Source organism: Protopterus annectens, chromosome 7.part1, assembly GCF_019279795.1.
Source record: "Protopterus annectens isolate FY-2018-M chromosome 7.part1, PAN1.0, whole genome shotgun sequence".
NCBI classification, from domain to species: domain Eukaryota; kingdom Metazoa; phylum Chordata; order Ceratodontiformes; family Protopteridae; genus Protopterus; species Protopterus annectens.
Window position 1 is genome coordinate 503,501,662 of NC_056740.1, and position 16,841 is coordinate 503,518,502.

At 35.8% G+C, this 16,841-nt stretch overlaps 1 protein-coding gene across 1 annotated transcript in view; it reads right to left on the reverse strand.

Annotated features, from left to right (window-relative positions):
• Positions 1-1,925: 1,925 nt before the first annotated feature.
• The window catches only part of WDR72 (WD repeat domain 72), a 2,139,079-nt gene continuing 2,124,163 nt past the window's right edge, over positions 1,926-16,841 (reverse strand). Inside the window, exon 21 of the mRNA XM_044078940.1 lies at positions 1,926-2,923. The gene's annotated coding sequence lies outside the window, so the exon portion shown is untranslated. The remainder of the gene's footprint in view (positions 2,924-16,841) is intronic.

The following is a 16,841-nucleotide window of genomic DNA, read 5'->3' on the forward strand; positions in this document are numbered from 1 at the left end:
ATGAGAATGAAAAAATGAATAATATTTTAGGGAGTTTCAAAATAATGCATCAAGAAGTTTAAGAATCATTACTATTCATAGCTCATAGTTCATTACAGCATTTAAGGACCATGGTATTTGTTATTTTGTTAACAGGTTATACTTTTGTTTCTTATTTATCAAAATGTATGTTCAATTTCATGTATAAAGTCATAAATGAGTTGTCTGGTAGCAATAGGAGTAGGGACTCATTTTATATTTGTTCTCTTCATTCAGGATCATGCAGTCCTCTGATATAATTTTAAATGCTTTATCTTTATCTTTGCTCAGAAAGACATGTAGACATGGAAGAATGCAAAGTTCCTGCAACCACGGCTAGACAGGTAAAAAACACACTCTCCAAAGCCAAGAACACAGCATCCATGGGACCTGACAATATCCCAGGCTGCGTTCTACACGAACTACAGAATGAACTGGCACCCGACCTAAGTACCATGTTCAATCATAGCCTCACCTCAGGCTTTATGCCCACTGAATGGCGCACTACGATGGTTATCGCACTCCACAAAGGGGGAGCCACAAAGGACCCCGGGAACTACTGCCCCATTAGCCTGACGAACCTGGTCTGCAAGGCCATGGAATGCATCATCATGGAATTCATAAACAAAGACATTGGTAATCTCCAAACTCTGGACCCTACCCAGTTCGGGTTTGTAAAAGGCAGATCATGTCTCCTAAACCTGATTGACTTCTTTGAAGCAGTCACCAAAGCCATAGATGAGGGTAAGGTGGTTCACACAGCTCATCTAGATCACGCCAAGGCTTTCAACACCATCCCCCACTCGGGAATTATAGATAATCTCACTAAACTAGGTATAAATCCCTATGTCACAAAAATGGGTTGCCAAATGGCTCATGGACAGAGCTCACACTGTGAAAGTAGCAGACTCCAAATCCGACTTCAGACCAGTGACAAGTGGAGTACCACAGGGTTCAGTCCTGGGTCCTCTCCTGTTTGGTATCTACTTCTCTGAAGTACAGACTAACACAGAAGGTCTTTGGCTAGCAAAGTTTGCAGATGACTGCAAACTAGGAGCCATAATCAAAACTCCTAAAGATGTGGACAAACTACAAAAGGGCCTCACTGAGACAGATGCCTGGTGTCAAAGCCATGGCCTGAAGCTCAATGCCAAAAAGTGTATTGTATTTGGTAAAAACTCTGTACCCATGAACTACCACATAAGTGGTAGTCTACTTAATGCCGAAACTGTGATAAGAGGCCTTGGGACACAGGTGGACAGTAGTCTCTCCTTTGATAATCACATCGCCACAGTGGTCAGGAAATCCTGCTACGTGACTCACCTCATCACAAAAGGTTTCTCATCCAGAAAAAAAAGAGGTCATTGTTCCCCTCTACTCATCACTCATTAGACCCATCATAGAGTACAATGCCCCTTTTGGTATGTACCTCACAAGACATCTACAACAACTGGAAAGGCCACAGAAATACCTCACAAAGAGGATTACTGGCCTCAAACAGATGCCCTACACAGACTGTCTCAAAAAACTCCAGCTTTACTCCATCGCATATCGCCTACACAGAGGCGATCTCTGCCTAACATACAAAGCTATGTCAAACCCTGAGCTGTTGGACATGCTACACTTAAAGAAATCTCAATCCGTCCGAGTTACATGCTCTAGGGACCTAAACCTTGTCACCACAATAAACAGAACATGCTGGAGGGATAGATTCCTGTCCCAGAAACTTCCCATATTCTGGAACAGACTACCTATCTATGTCAAACAGAGCTCCTCATTAGCACTCTTCAAGAAAAATCTTGATGATTGGATGGGAAATAGGAAATTCATGCTAGGGGTCACTTCTGTGGCTCTGGTCAACAGGGGCACAGCAAAATAATTTTCTTGGGTGGCGAAAGCCAGGGTACCTTTTTGGCTAGGCTTATATAGGCCCTAGGGCTAATAGCCTAGTACCTATCTATGAACCTATGAACCTATGTACCATTCTTGAAGGATCATGGAATGGATGTTCATAATCCACCAAAATGAAACTAATTAACTGGATGGTGATCCAACTTTCAGAGTTTGGATTTTAGTGGTGATATTCCAGAAATAGTACATCCTGAATAGAAGTCCAAAAAGATATAATCCAGCCCCTAAATAGACACTTCCTTTAGCATTTAGTATAGGTGTTTTAAAATATAAATTCATAATTTAAGTTTATGGCCATTTCTGACATTCAAATAAATACATATACATTTTAGTAAAAAGTCTGACAATGAAACTTATAAATTATTCCATTTTGACACCATAGGTCACACATAAGCATGTTTACTACTTCAACTATAATTTAACTGAAGACTCTCTGCATAAAAAGGTTTAAATCTGAAAACAAATTATATGTATATACATACTTCAAGAAATATTACATAGTTTTTTAGAATATATATGTAGAGTAGACTCCCTCTTACCCGGCCTCTCTTTAACTGACCTCCTCTTTAACCTCCCATTAAATTTCTGCTGTAGTCCTAGCAAAAGACAACAGAGAAGAGTAACACTCCCACCTCCTATGGGCTAAATAATGACAGACATTTAAGTTTTAGACTACTTATGCATTAGAAAAATATATACTAACACAAATCCTTTTATTCTAGTGGATTTATAACCTATACATATTATTTTGTATGCATTTTCTGATTAACCAGTCATTCATTTATCCAGCCTAAGGTCTCACCCCTGTGAGACCAGATAAGAGGGAATCTACTGTAATATACATAGATCTTGATGTACAAATAAAGCAACACAATAAAAAAATAATTAATGATAGTGTTTTAAAAAATAAGGGTAATCATTTAGCACTTTTAGCATGTCTTGCAATAGCACAGCTTGGATACGAGACTTGGACGCCACCATTTTCTTATGACATCTAACAAAGAAAAAGACAAACTTATTAGCAATTAAGACAAACTACTAAAATGCCATATATTAAGTAAATCTTTAATGAATTTCAAAAACTTTCTAGTAATGGATTCTTCTTTTATGCCACCACTTTATATTTTTTCAGTATATATATTTGCACCATTGCTGCTTTGAGATATGCACTGTGTATTAAAAGGTATAACTTACATCTGGTGGTAGCAGTAGCCTAAAAAATGTCTTCCATATGTGTTGTCAGTAGTAATGCTATGAAACCTGTTTGTGTGTACTGCAAAAATGTCCTACTATTTCTTATAACAAAACTTGAGTGGATAGCGCACTCCAGGTTACAAATGAAGGCATTTATAGTACAATCAATGTCTGAAGCTTACAGGGGATTCTTTTTCCCCTCTCTTTTCCCAGTAAACAAAATATTTGAAGTTATTTGCATTTTTCATCATCATAAACAATGCAACAGTCAAATAATGTGTTGACGGTTTGCAAGATACTGGCACAGGAGCCAGAAACAGGTTGTGTGTGTGTGTGTGTGTGTGTGTGTGTGTGTGTGTGTGTGTGTGTGTGTGTGTGTGTGTGTGCGTGTGTGCGCCTATGCATACAAAAAGCTTAACATGACCTCAATGGGCAAATAATAAATAAATAATGGTTGGGAGGGTGGCCTAATGGTTAAGGTCTTTGCCTTACAAACACAAGGTGCAAGGTTCAAGTCTCACAAGGGATAACTGGCTAGGCTTACAAAATGACTTGCAAGGGCAGTTAGCCTAGTATGAATCTATGTATTTTAATTTAAGGGTTGGGAGGGTGGCCTGATGGTTAAGGTGTTTGCCTTACAAACACAAGGTGCAGGGTTCAAGTCTCACAAGGGATAATTGGCTAGGCTTAAAATGGCTTGAAGGGCAGTTAGCTTAGTACTAATCTATATATCTATAAATAAAACATGTCAATGAACAATAAAATAGGCTCAGTGACAACCTCTGGCAGTCAGTAGCAGTTACCATATAGATGTCTATTCAGACCAAGTAATGTCCACTCTATAATTCAAAAAGGAATCGCAAAAACTTCAAGTAAAAACCCTTTATTCAAGAACGAAAAACAGGTAAGCGCTTTCAACAAAGTTGCTTCTTCAGACGTCAAGGATACAATGTGAGTGAGTGTACTTCACTATTTGTAGGTGGATAACCTATTCAATCATGACATCACAATTGGTAAATAGGTAGATAAGATTAATTAGTTAATAAATAAATCCACATACTCCTCAATCTTAAACCATCTGTACCGAAGTATCCTATCAGGAAAGCATAAAAGATATAAATATGCCAACAAAAGTACATTGTATAAATATAAAATACAATATATACATCACATATATCAGAAAAAACTAATCAATAAATGACATATATAAAATATATAATTAAAAGTATATCATTAAAAATAAATGCAAATATATAGTATATATTACTTAAACATTTACTTAAAAACAAGCCTCCTATTTATAAGAGCTGGTTTAATAGGGATTTTCTCATTTAAACCAAGGTATAAATGGGCTTGAAATCTGATGATCCAACTCGTTTCATTCCTCTCTGTAAAATTCCTAACGTCACTACCTCTCAAACTAGGTATATTAATATAAATAACCATAAATTTAAAAGAATGTGTGTTATCAGTGGCTATGATGTGTTTTGAAATTGCATTTGTGCCTGATTTAATACGTATTTGGTACAAATGTTCTCTCACCCTGTCTCTAAGTCTCCTGTCAGTTTTGCCAACATAAAAGGCAGTACAGGAAAAAACACAGCAAGATAAACAACATGTTTGGTGTTACAATCAGCTGTTATATCAAACTTATATATTTGTGAAGTATTGGGATGTACAAAAACAGCAGAATCACAAATATAAGAACAGAAATTGCAATTGTAGCAAGGTCTAGTTCCTAGATAGAAATTGTCTTGAGGGCAATGTACCTTATTAGAAGGATGGCATAAAAGTCTAAACAATTTTTTCTTATTTTTAAATAAAAACTGTGGATGTTCCCCTACAATAACCTTAATGAAGGGATATATAGTTAATAAATTCCAATGTTTATATATTATATCTTTTATCTGATGGACAGCATGTGTAAAAAATAATGTTAACTTCTGTGTGGATATATTATTACTATTAGAGTTGCCAGGCTCTAAATATCTATTATTCCCTTCCTCTGAAAAATATGGGCATGCCCGACTAGACCTTATGTTCTCTATGCTCAAAAAGCTATGACTTATTTCACTAAGAGTGTATTTCCTTGCTACTAACCTATCACTGAGGTCAGTTAATTCTCTGTCAAAGTTAGACTGTAATGGGTCAGTCTAGACGCTTGAATTGCCTGTCCTTTTACTATATTTTTAAAGATGTATCCAGGATGCATACTATGTCTATGTAATAATGTATTCTTATAGCATGATTTCCTATGAATCCCTGTGTTTAATTTCCCATTGGTAAGGTGCTCAACATGAACATCTAAGAAAGAAATATTGTGGTGTGACATAGTAACAGTAAACTTTAAGTAGTCAGTGAGTGAATTCACTTCTTCAAAAAAATGTACATAAATCAACCTCATTACCCTTCCAGAGAAAAAACAAATCATCTACGAACCATTTATAAAATATAACATATTCTTTATAACTAGGTAATTGAAAAAGTTTGTCCTTCTCCCATACTGCCATCACCAGCTTGGCGTAGCTATTGGCACAAGAAGTGCCCATAGCTACGCCATCCTTTTGGAGAAACAATTCTTAATCAAAAATAAAAATATTATTTTCTAAGACTGTTTTAAGCAATGAACAAATAAGATCAATTTTAGTATGCACAAAATCTGTATATTTAGTTAAATAGTCATGTATACTTTGTACACCTTGCTGATTTGGTATAACTGTAAAAAGAGATTTAACTTCCATGGTCACTAAAATGTATGGTAAATGATCTGGTATTTCAGCTGTTTCCCTATATAACTCAAGCAGAAATTGTTTGGTATCTTTTAATATAACTGGATTTAAATTGACTATAGGTCTCAATAATCTTTCCACATATACAGAAATGGGTTCTGTGACCCAACCTCTACCTAAATAAATAAAACAGTTGCACTATATTGTGCAGAATGCATTTTGAATGAAATTAGAAAACAGACCTTGAGCAAAGACTTTTAAGGGTAATTACTTCTTAGTGTTATTCTCCAAGTTAAAAAAATAAAAGTATTGTAAATGCTCTTCATATGAAGTACTTGAACATCTTAAAAAATACTTTTCATATTTTCCTAGCTGTGCATGTTGTGTGTGAATTATGCAGAGGAATGATCTGGCAATCTACTTCCATTCTATACTTATGAAGTAAACTCCACAGATGGCAATAGATGTCCACGGGAATGTCTATAGGGGTCAGATGTCAATCAAGAATGTGGATGGATGGATGAATGGATGGATGGATGAAATACACCATTACAAAACAGTAATAACAGTGCTACTTTGTATTTAAATAGAAATGAAATTGCACATTTGTACTTAGTCTAGTAGTGTGCGTTTTGGAACACTGTTAGCTTGCCCACATACTGCCTGAGGAATATTTGTGAAAAGATACATTGTCATACTCTATACCATACATTCATGCCTGTCCCTTGTCCTAGTATACGGTGTACTGTACTTGCAGATATGGTATTGCGTCATACTGTGTACTGTACTTGTGTGTATCATTTCTTCTCTTCCTTGTACAAGCTGTCTAGGAGTTAGTCATATTTCTTATACTGTATAGCTTAAGCTCATGTCTGACCCTTGTTCTTGTGTAGGGTCACTGGGGTGTACTTCCCTTCTGGTACTTAACCAGTCTTCTTACACTGTGTAGCCCATGCACATGTCTGGCCCTATTGGTATTTACCAGTGTTCCTACACTGTGTGGCCTTCATTTATGCATGACTCAAGTCCTAATCACAGTGAACTGTGATAGCACTTAGCCTGCCCATGCTGTGGACCTAGTTATCTCCTCCATTCCTTCACTGTGTCAATCACTATGCCAACTAGTAGATTTCTGATGTTGTTATGGCCTGTGCATCTGAATCTTCTAGCTGATGTGACCAGCATACTGATTTTCTTATATATAGAGGCGGAGCACAGGGCACTCATGCAGTGGCTACTCCTTTTCCATAAACAGATACAGATTCGGACCATGACAGATCTTGTTCTTTAAGCATGGTACTCTACTGTTTGCACTGTTGATAATTTTGAATGATGGGAGGAGAGTTCAGCTTCTGTTATATGTACTTTTTTGTCAGGTATTATCTTTTATGATGGGGAAAAAAATTAATAATCTCTGAACCTATATGATTCGTATCACTTTAAAAATATATTCCTGTATAGTAAAATTACTTCTTTGGGTCTGACAGAAATATAAACCCCAAGCACTAAATCAAACTTTGGATCATGGTGGAGTTATACATGTGGAAACCTAGTAAAGAACACAGAGAGATTTATATCCTATGAATGGTCAACATAGTCCATACCTCAAGTTATCAGTAAGTGTACTATGAAGGCTGTTTGGCTGAATACTTGAAGTTGACAGAATTAGTGTCTGAAACAACCTGCATCTGAAAACAATGAGTGACATTTATAGTTGCTGCACTAATGAGGACTAAGATTATGACACGTTATCACACTGGCATTTCAGCGTAGGTGCCCCAAGCAGGAAGAGAATGCATGATACATGCACTGCTTGTATCAACTACTTAAGAAGTCCCCTTCCTTTAGAGTTACCGTAACTCAAGATCTTCAAGTCAGTATTTCTGGTTATAAAATAACATCCATACTTACAAAAATGCCATAATAGCATTTACTAAATGATTTAATTAGGTGAGAGACTGCTAACTACATACAGTTTATTGGCGGATGCATGCTTACCAGCAAGGTTTTATTAAAATATGTCATGTCCCATTTAATTGCAGTTTATTTCATCATCTTTGGTTTACCTATCATGGAGCCAATTTATTGATACCACACTGTTCCTATTAATGATGTGTTATTGTGCAAAATGGGTTAAACTGATATTTTTTGCTAGACGGTTTTGTGTACTCTGTTGTTTGACAGCATCAGGAAAACATTAACATTGATAAAATACCCCCTAAGTCAGTGTAACTTCAGAGAGGTGTCACTTAGATGCACTATTTCTGTTGTTTTCTCTTTTTTTTACAGTATGTTTTGCTGTGCAGTAAATCATGGCCAGTATAAGTCATAATAAAATGGGACATAATATAATAGTGAAGACCCACTTTAATTAGAAATTAAAATTACTTTATTGGTGCTCAGACACATCTGAAGTAATTTTATTAGCTTAATACATGACATTACTAAGCAAAGCATACTATAGCGGCGATGTTAAGAAAACCCTACCAGTGATAGATTTAAGCACTGTGTACCCTACAAGTACACAACTCCTACAGTGACAATGCAGACAGCAAGGCAAAGGTGGAAATGGGAGTAATTTGCCAGGTCTTTTTTCTTTATCACATATGCGAGCACTTACACCTACATGCAATTTAAAATTTCTGGTATACCTTACTGCATGTCATTGTAGTGTTGCAGGAACACAGAACGCAGGCTCCATATTAAAAGGCATCTCAACTGAGAACCAAAACAAAAAACTGCTTCTTTTGACTACCTCACGCAAATAGAATGCAGAAGCTCAAGCACTGATCAAGATTAAACATCCATTAAGACAAGAATACCATTAGTATAAAGTCTCCATTCTCCTGTTAAACCCAGAAATTCTAGCAAGTAGTGTTGTATAATGCCGACATTATGAACATTTCTTCACAATACACATAGAATACCACTTACTCAGATTGTTAAATGCTATATTTTGCAGTTACCTATAGCTATGGCTGAAGTGATTCTGTAGATGCAAAGAATTACTGTTGTTAAAGTTACATGACCAAACTATCTATTATCTTTTATATATGAGGAACAATATGCTAAATGCATTTTTATGTTCATAGATTAGTACTAACCTAACTGCCCTTGTGAGCCATTTTAAGCTTAGCCAATTATCCCTTGTGAGACTCAAACCCTGCATCTTGTGTTTGTAAGGCAAACACCTTAACCATTAGGCCACCCTCCCAACATTTTCATTACAACTGTTTCAAGCCTTCACCTACATTTTGTTAGTTAAGCCATGGTGGTGCAGCGGTAGCATTGTTGCCTCACAGCGAGAGGTTCTCCCATTCGATTCTCGGCTGGAGCACCTTCTGTGTGGAGTCTGCATGTCCTCCCCGCGGTCGAGTGTTGTTCGAAAGACATGCGTGAATGGGCATGCCTTCATTAAAGGTTGGGTGTCAGGCTGGCACCTCAGTACCATAAAAATCGACTGCCAATCATTAGTGGACTGGAATTCCGCTGTGGCAACCCCTAACCGGGAAAAGCCGAAAGAAAAAAAAATTAAGGATACCATAAAATTTTGCTTGCAGTTTTATGAATAAAGAATAATTGAAGTGAATATAGATATGATATCTGTAGTATAGTTTTGATGTTACAGAAGTCAGGATTCTGACTTTAATTTATGTACCTGGTCTCTTTTAAAAAGTGTGCTTCTAATCAGCCACTGTCATATGCCAAAAGGAAAGATAACACTAAGCACCCAAAGTCATAGACGTGTGCCATGTGCATCATGGGAAGTGAGAAACGTTAATATTGTGCTTTGCAGTATCTGTTCATGCTACAGATAATGATGAGTTACACTCAGAAAGGCAGCTTGGATGTTATTTTGACAGAATGAATAAAACTAATTTAATCAGGGTGTTAAGATATACTACCCCATTGCAGTAAATTGAATAACAGCTTCTTAAGGACTGTGCTTGCAATTACATGGAGATCAACCAGTTTTACATGTTTTTTTTTTTTCAAGACTACTTAATAAGAACTAAAACTATTGGTGCCTTATATACTTCTGGTCCCATTTTGTAGGAGGGGTTTCATTTCTAGTAATAAGGCATGCACACCGTTGATAAGACTAAGCTTTTTTTTTTTCATCTTTTTGTCCTAATATCTTATTAACCTGCTGCATGATAATTTGTCATCTTATCTAACCCTATTTGCTGAACTCCCTAGCAGTCCTTCATTCAGATCTAGTGTATACATCTGTTCATATTTTTAGCCAGTTAGACATCCAACAGAATAAGAGAAAAAAACTTCCTACTGGGGTTGCATATACTGCACCTCGGACCATATCTCATCCATGCAGAACTATGCAACAAAATCTGATTTCTGTATTCACACTAGGCTACATTCACTTCCTTAATCATGAGTTCATAGGGAACAAATTATACATCCTGGGTACTGGAAGGTGCCATTTCTGACACAATGATGTGCATATGAGTATATGTAACATAAAAGAATTGTCATGTATTAGTACCACTAACAGTTCTGAAACACAATTCTTAAAAAGCTTGGTGTAAAATAAATATAACATCCCAACTAATTAAGTTATTGAACTTACAGGTAAATGATTTAACCACAACAATCAAGGTGCATGAAACTCCAAAAAGATACTTCATTTTTTTCTAGAAAAGAAGGCACACGATAATAATATGAAAATAACTCTTTACTAATGGGAAAACAAAGAAGTTTCACCTTTTTACGTGAAAGCTGTCGGGAGTATCTTAATTTCTTATCACAGAATTTCATCCATACAAGAAACAATAAATAATTCATGTCTCCTGCTCTTTGTTGTGTGTCCCTGAACTGCATGAAGCTAGAAGGCTGACAGCTGTGTCAGAACAAGCACCAACGATCTGACATGACAAGTAGCTAACAAGTTTCTTTCTCTATATATTGAAAGAAGACAATGAAAAAAAGTACAAAAAAGAATCCCTTAAACAAAAAATGAAACACTTTATTTCTATTCACTAAAGTGTTGCCTATGAGCTTATTTCTGACCCTTAACCTCTGGTCATTTTATGATACTGCCCACCCCCTTTATTCCTCACACTTGCTTGGCCATTTACGCCTGTCCGTGGATCAATAAGAACAATTCTTGGAGAAATACGATGTCTCCATGACAACCAGGCCACAAATTCTCAGTGGAAGGCAATGAGACTAGTAGTGAAATCTCTAGAGGTTTTTCACACTTACAAGGCAAGATGTTTTAAAATGCTGGCATGGACATATGATAAAGGCAAAGAAATGCTTTGTTTACTGTCAGTCTAATTGCAGTGTTGAATTTTTTGGATTAACTGAGCTGCTGTTTTGGACCCATACTTTTTAAAATGCATTTCCTTTATACATGTTTGTCTTTTATCAGGGCAGTAGATGCTTACCTTTGTTTGCACAATTTATTTCTGAATGAAGTCCTCTAAATCATTTTTGTTTGTATGAATACAAAGTAAATAAATATTTTTCTGAATGCCATTTCCTTAATGTCATAAAGAGTATAAAAGTTTACGAATGTCAAAGTTGGTTAAGGTTATATAGATAAAGATCTTGTAACATGTTTAGTAAAAAATAATAAAAAATCTACATTTTCTATGATGAAATAGCATAAATAAACTTTTAATAACATATCACAGTCACTGAAAACTAGAGATTCCAAAAAGAGTACAAACTATTACAAATATAACATACCTAGTGCTACTGTATGAGACATGTTTTTTTATTACCAGTTAGAATCAGTTCTTTGACCAATTAAAAGTAGTAACATATTTACTCTCCAAAGAAATTGATAACATGTTCATGCTTTTTGATGAAGAAAACAAAATGCTAAATATGAAAATGTGACTGCACTCAGGTACGAAGCAACAATTCAAATCCCAGGGAATTCTGGTGAAGTGCAGTGAAACATAATCCCATTGCCTTGGGTCCAATCTGGGTCCAGAGATGACTTTGGGGACCTGACATGGATTTCAGACTGCACCCTTTCACTGAAAATTAAATCTCAGCAGCTCTCCTTAGGGATAGATCAGGGGACTGTTTGCAGCTGCCCTCTGTCAGAGCTGGCTGTGAGATTTGGAAATCTCTTAACTAAGCTGACAGGCCGCAGAGAGGATGAATCAAAAATATGATACATGGATCAGCACACAAAGATGCAAGAGGGTACTCAGAAACTGGATAAAGCAGTAAAGGAAAATATCAAATGGAAACCTCATTTAACCCTTTCACTGACTCATGATGATATATGGGATATATGACAGAGATGCATTAAACCATACATTTTAAAACTAGTTCTGGGAAAACACATTTGCTATGATAAGTGAACAGGAAAATATACAGAATCAAATGTTATAAATGTTAAACTAAGGTGCTGGTATTTGACATATTCTCTAATCATAGCCTAGAATTGTATGAAGTCCATATATTCTATGTCAAGGTCTTTGTGTATCTGTTAGATAACATTTTAATTAAGTGATTAATTTATGCATAGTATGCACAGGTTCATAGGTCATATCAATATTCCAAATTTAGAAGAATCCAAAGAAATTTGGAAAAATTACAATACCTAAAGCATACAGCAACATTTTATTAATGTAACTGTAGTTTAAGTAAAATTGTAATTCAAAATATATAAACCTGAGCTTTGTCACTATTTGTAATATTATAATAAACATTTGTTGATTAGACTAGGATAAAGAACTCTGCTAACAGTATAATTTACATTTTGTGAAACCATTTCATGTTAGATCTTTTTTTCTTAACATGATTTCCTTATGAAAAACGTAACTATGAAAATAGCATTATTTCTTACCCTGGTTTCCCATAAAAATAATGAATTCTGTCATATGATTTTACATAAATTACAAATAAATTGCTACCATACACCATGGCACAGTGGATATCACCGCAGCCTCAGAGCAAGAGGCTCCCCAGTTTGATTCTAGGCTGTGGTGCCTTCTGTAGAGAGGTTGCATGCCCCTATGCTCATGTAGGTTTCCTTTGGGTGCTCCGGTTTCCCTCCACATTCCAAAGACATGCTATTAGTAGGTGGACTGGACAGTCTAAATTGGCCATATGTGTGACTGTGCATCTGTGTGTGTGGTATAGAACTAGCCACCTGGCTGTGTAAAACTTGGCTCTAGATGATTGTTACTGTTAAAGTGACACCCCAACCCCATGTTCAAAACTGAGGAAAAGGGGTTGTGGATGGATACATTCAAATATTATTTACTTTTGCTTATTTAATATTAGTCTACAGCTGTAAATGTTATATTCCATAAGTTCATAAGTTAGTAGTACACTATTAGCTGCCCTTGTGGGCTATGTTATGCCTGCCCAATTACCCCATGTGAGAATTAAACCCTGCATCTTGTGTCGGTAAGGTAAATACCTTAACCATCACGCCAACCTCCCACCTCCATTGATCAAACATTCACATTCCAAAGTGCTTTAAGCTTTGTAATAATATACAGGAGTATTAAATGAAAATGAAATAAAAGCATAGATGCCTTATAGTAAAAAGTATTTTGGCTTTTCCCGGTTAGGGGTCTCTACAGTAGAACTCCCATCCGCTAATGATTGTCAGTGGATGTTTACGGTGCTGAGTTGATACCCGATGCCCAACCTTCAAAGAAGGCACGTCCATTCACGCACGCACCTACCTGCATGTCTTTAACATCACTTGACCATGGGGAGGACATGCAGACTCCACACAGAAGGCCCTCCAGCTTATAGTATTAACTTTAAATTATTTAGCATACAAGACCAGAAAATACAATTCTGTACATTAGCTAAGGTTCATTTTGCCAAAGAAAGATTTACTGAACCTAGTTTTATTCAAAAATAAGCAAATAAAACTAATCTCAGTCTTCCTCCTGTAATGGGAGTCTTGATTCTTAAACCCCTAATTTCTACGATAATGTTATCAATCACAATATCCTAGATGTAAAGTAAATTTCCTCAATGTTCGGACTTAGAGATGTGATAGATACAAGCACTTTGGAAGTTTTAATTTTTAGAATTAGAAAATTCAGAGAATCTCACTTCAGCAAAGTAGTCAGCTACCATGAAGGCATATTAACTTAAAACAAGAAAAATTAAAAAAAAAATGTAATGCAGTAACTCGGAGTCAAACAATATGCAAACGCTTATAAACGTTTAATCACACTGACTAATATTTGAACTTAACATTACAAGACGGTGGAGGTACAACCAGCACTTGAGAAAAATCTTAGGTCACAGATGAGCTCCTAAATGTAGATGCCTAAAAAAGGTTTCTGTGTTTCTTCAGAGAGTAATACAGTAAGTGTGTGGGGTTTTGATTGGTTCAATGAACCCAGAAAAGTTTTGCATAGATATTTCCTGTTAAGTAAGTTGTGCAGTTAGTATATAGCATTCAATTGAAATGCATTTGTGAGAAGAGTTTAGAAGTCATTTTCAAAAATATACTGTGATTTGAAAAGTTAGCCTTTTACTCCATATAAGATGTATGAAATTTTGGGATAAATCGACCATACACCATGGCCTTAAAAAAATTCTACCTAATGATATATAGTCTCAAAGGTGGCATTTTATCTGCACAAACTGTCCACTACATACAGCTATGACCTACTGTTCTGTATTACCTTTTATGCCTTTCTTGTAAGTTCTATTGATAGCACCTTGTCAGAATGAAGAAAACCAGTTCATGGAGACATAACAGTCTAGACCATATCTCTCAATGTCTCTGGGTTCTGTGACACAATCCAGTTTCTAGACATTAGCAGAAGCTAGTCAGCTTCTGCACTGCAACCAGTAACTGTTCTAGTTTTGCACTTTGTCACTAGTTTAGTTGCTGTGTAGCAGTAAAACTGTGACAGGTCATCTTTCTGGAGTGTATAAACAGTCTCATCAAATCAGTCATCGCACTTTCTATAGCTCAGGAAAGAAGCTGCAGTCAAAACAGTTCAAACAGCTGAATGTGAAGTGAAAAGGGAAGGATGGTGTCAAGTGTGTGTAAATACATGTAAATATAAACATATGACTTTATATACTGACTCACTGAAACAAAAAGCACTGAGTACAAATTACTCAAATAAATGTGTTCAGAAACCCAAACACTTGAACACAATAAAAAAAATATTGAGAAAACAATTAAGCAACTGCTTTTGCAGGGTGGCAATCCCACCTCTGCCCACTGCACCCCCTGTTACTTATATACACCTACACTGAGAAAACAGTACAGTGGGGGGAAAGGAAAATACCCTTTTCTGACTGTACCACAATCTCGAACATGACAAGCACTGCCTTTTGTGATCTCTTTATATCCAATCACTTTTTGCTGGTGTCCCTCTCTCTCTCTCTCTCTATATATATATATATATAATATATTATATATATATATATATATATATATATATATATATATATATATATATATATATATATATATATATATATATATATATATATATATATATATATATATATATATATATATATATATATATATATATATAAATATATATATATATATATATACATATCTATATATATATATGTGTGTGTGTGTGTGTGTGTATGTATGTAAATGGGTCTACTTGACATTACTGAAATGTCAGTAGACTGAAATTCAAGTAATTGAGACCAAAACAGCGAAGTTTCATATAAATGAAACTTCACTATGCCAACGTTCAGATGACTAAATGTTTGAAATGGCAACTCTCAAGGTAAGCAGAACAGGAAATCTGTTCATTTCCACACTGTAGTGCGATGCTGGAGTTGGTATATTTAATTTCAGGGAGTTTGGTGGTGCAGCCCCCCCATGGGGGTGCAGGGAGGTGCAGCCCAACTGCAAAACAGTAAAGGTAATTAATAAAATATTTTTATAATGGAATTAAGGACTTTGCAAAGAATATTCATGTAGGCGTTGTACATACCTTCATGAATATTCAGTGGTATTTTCTAGTAGTATGAGTGTATTGGTTGTTGGGCGGTGTTTAGGTTAGATTTAGTTTGTAGTTCAGAGTTTTAAAGTGATAGTGCTATGTTTCTGTGGGATGAGTACGTGTATAACTGTTTTAAATGGGAGGTAAGTCAGATTTTGTAGTTTGGGATTTGCAGAGTTGGAAGTGTGATTTATAGCTTTTTGATTTCTGGGATTTGTATGGTCACATCAGTTATGGGTTGTACGTTTGTGTTGGTTTTGTTGCCATTCTAAAAATCAGCTTTTTGGGTTTCGTTGGTTTGATAGTCAGTGATTTAAGTTTTCAGGCATTGGTCATGTGAAGTAGACCCACGTATATAAATATATATATATATATATATATATATATATATATATATATATATACTTCAGAATGTCGACCGTTCAGAATGGCGACTTTTATATGGCCGACACCATATGATCGACATTCTGAAAGACCGACATCCTGAAATAGCACCATTTACCTACCTGTAAACACAGTAAAACTGTGTTATGCAGGGAGGCAAGCCCCCTGCACCCCCCACACCACTGCTACTTAAATATTCTCACTCCAAGATCACACTACAGTGCAGGAAAGGGAAATCTCCCAGTCCCGCACTGTAGCGGGATCTCCGCTATCATTTGTTGGCCTTTCAAATGTTCCCTCAAATGGCGTTGGCCATATGAGTTTCGAACATTTGAAAGTTCGAACAAATGAAGGGTTCCCATATATACATATATATATGTATGTGTGTGTGTGTGTATGTGTGTGTGAGGTTGTGCGTGTGTAAATATATATAAATATATATATATATATATATATATATATATATATATATATATATATATACATACATTTAGAGAATGATAGATGTGTGTGCTTGCGTTTATATATCTATATTGAGAGATAGAGAGAGAGAGAGGGAGAGATAAATCAGGTCAGGTTACTAATAATTTCAAAGTTAATCAGAACTGCTGAACACGCCCTGCTGACAAATTGTTGCATCTGCTGCTACATCCTACTGTGC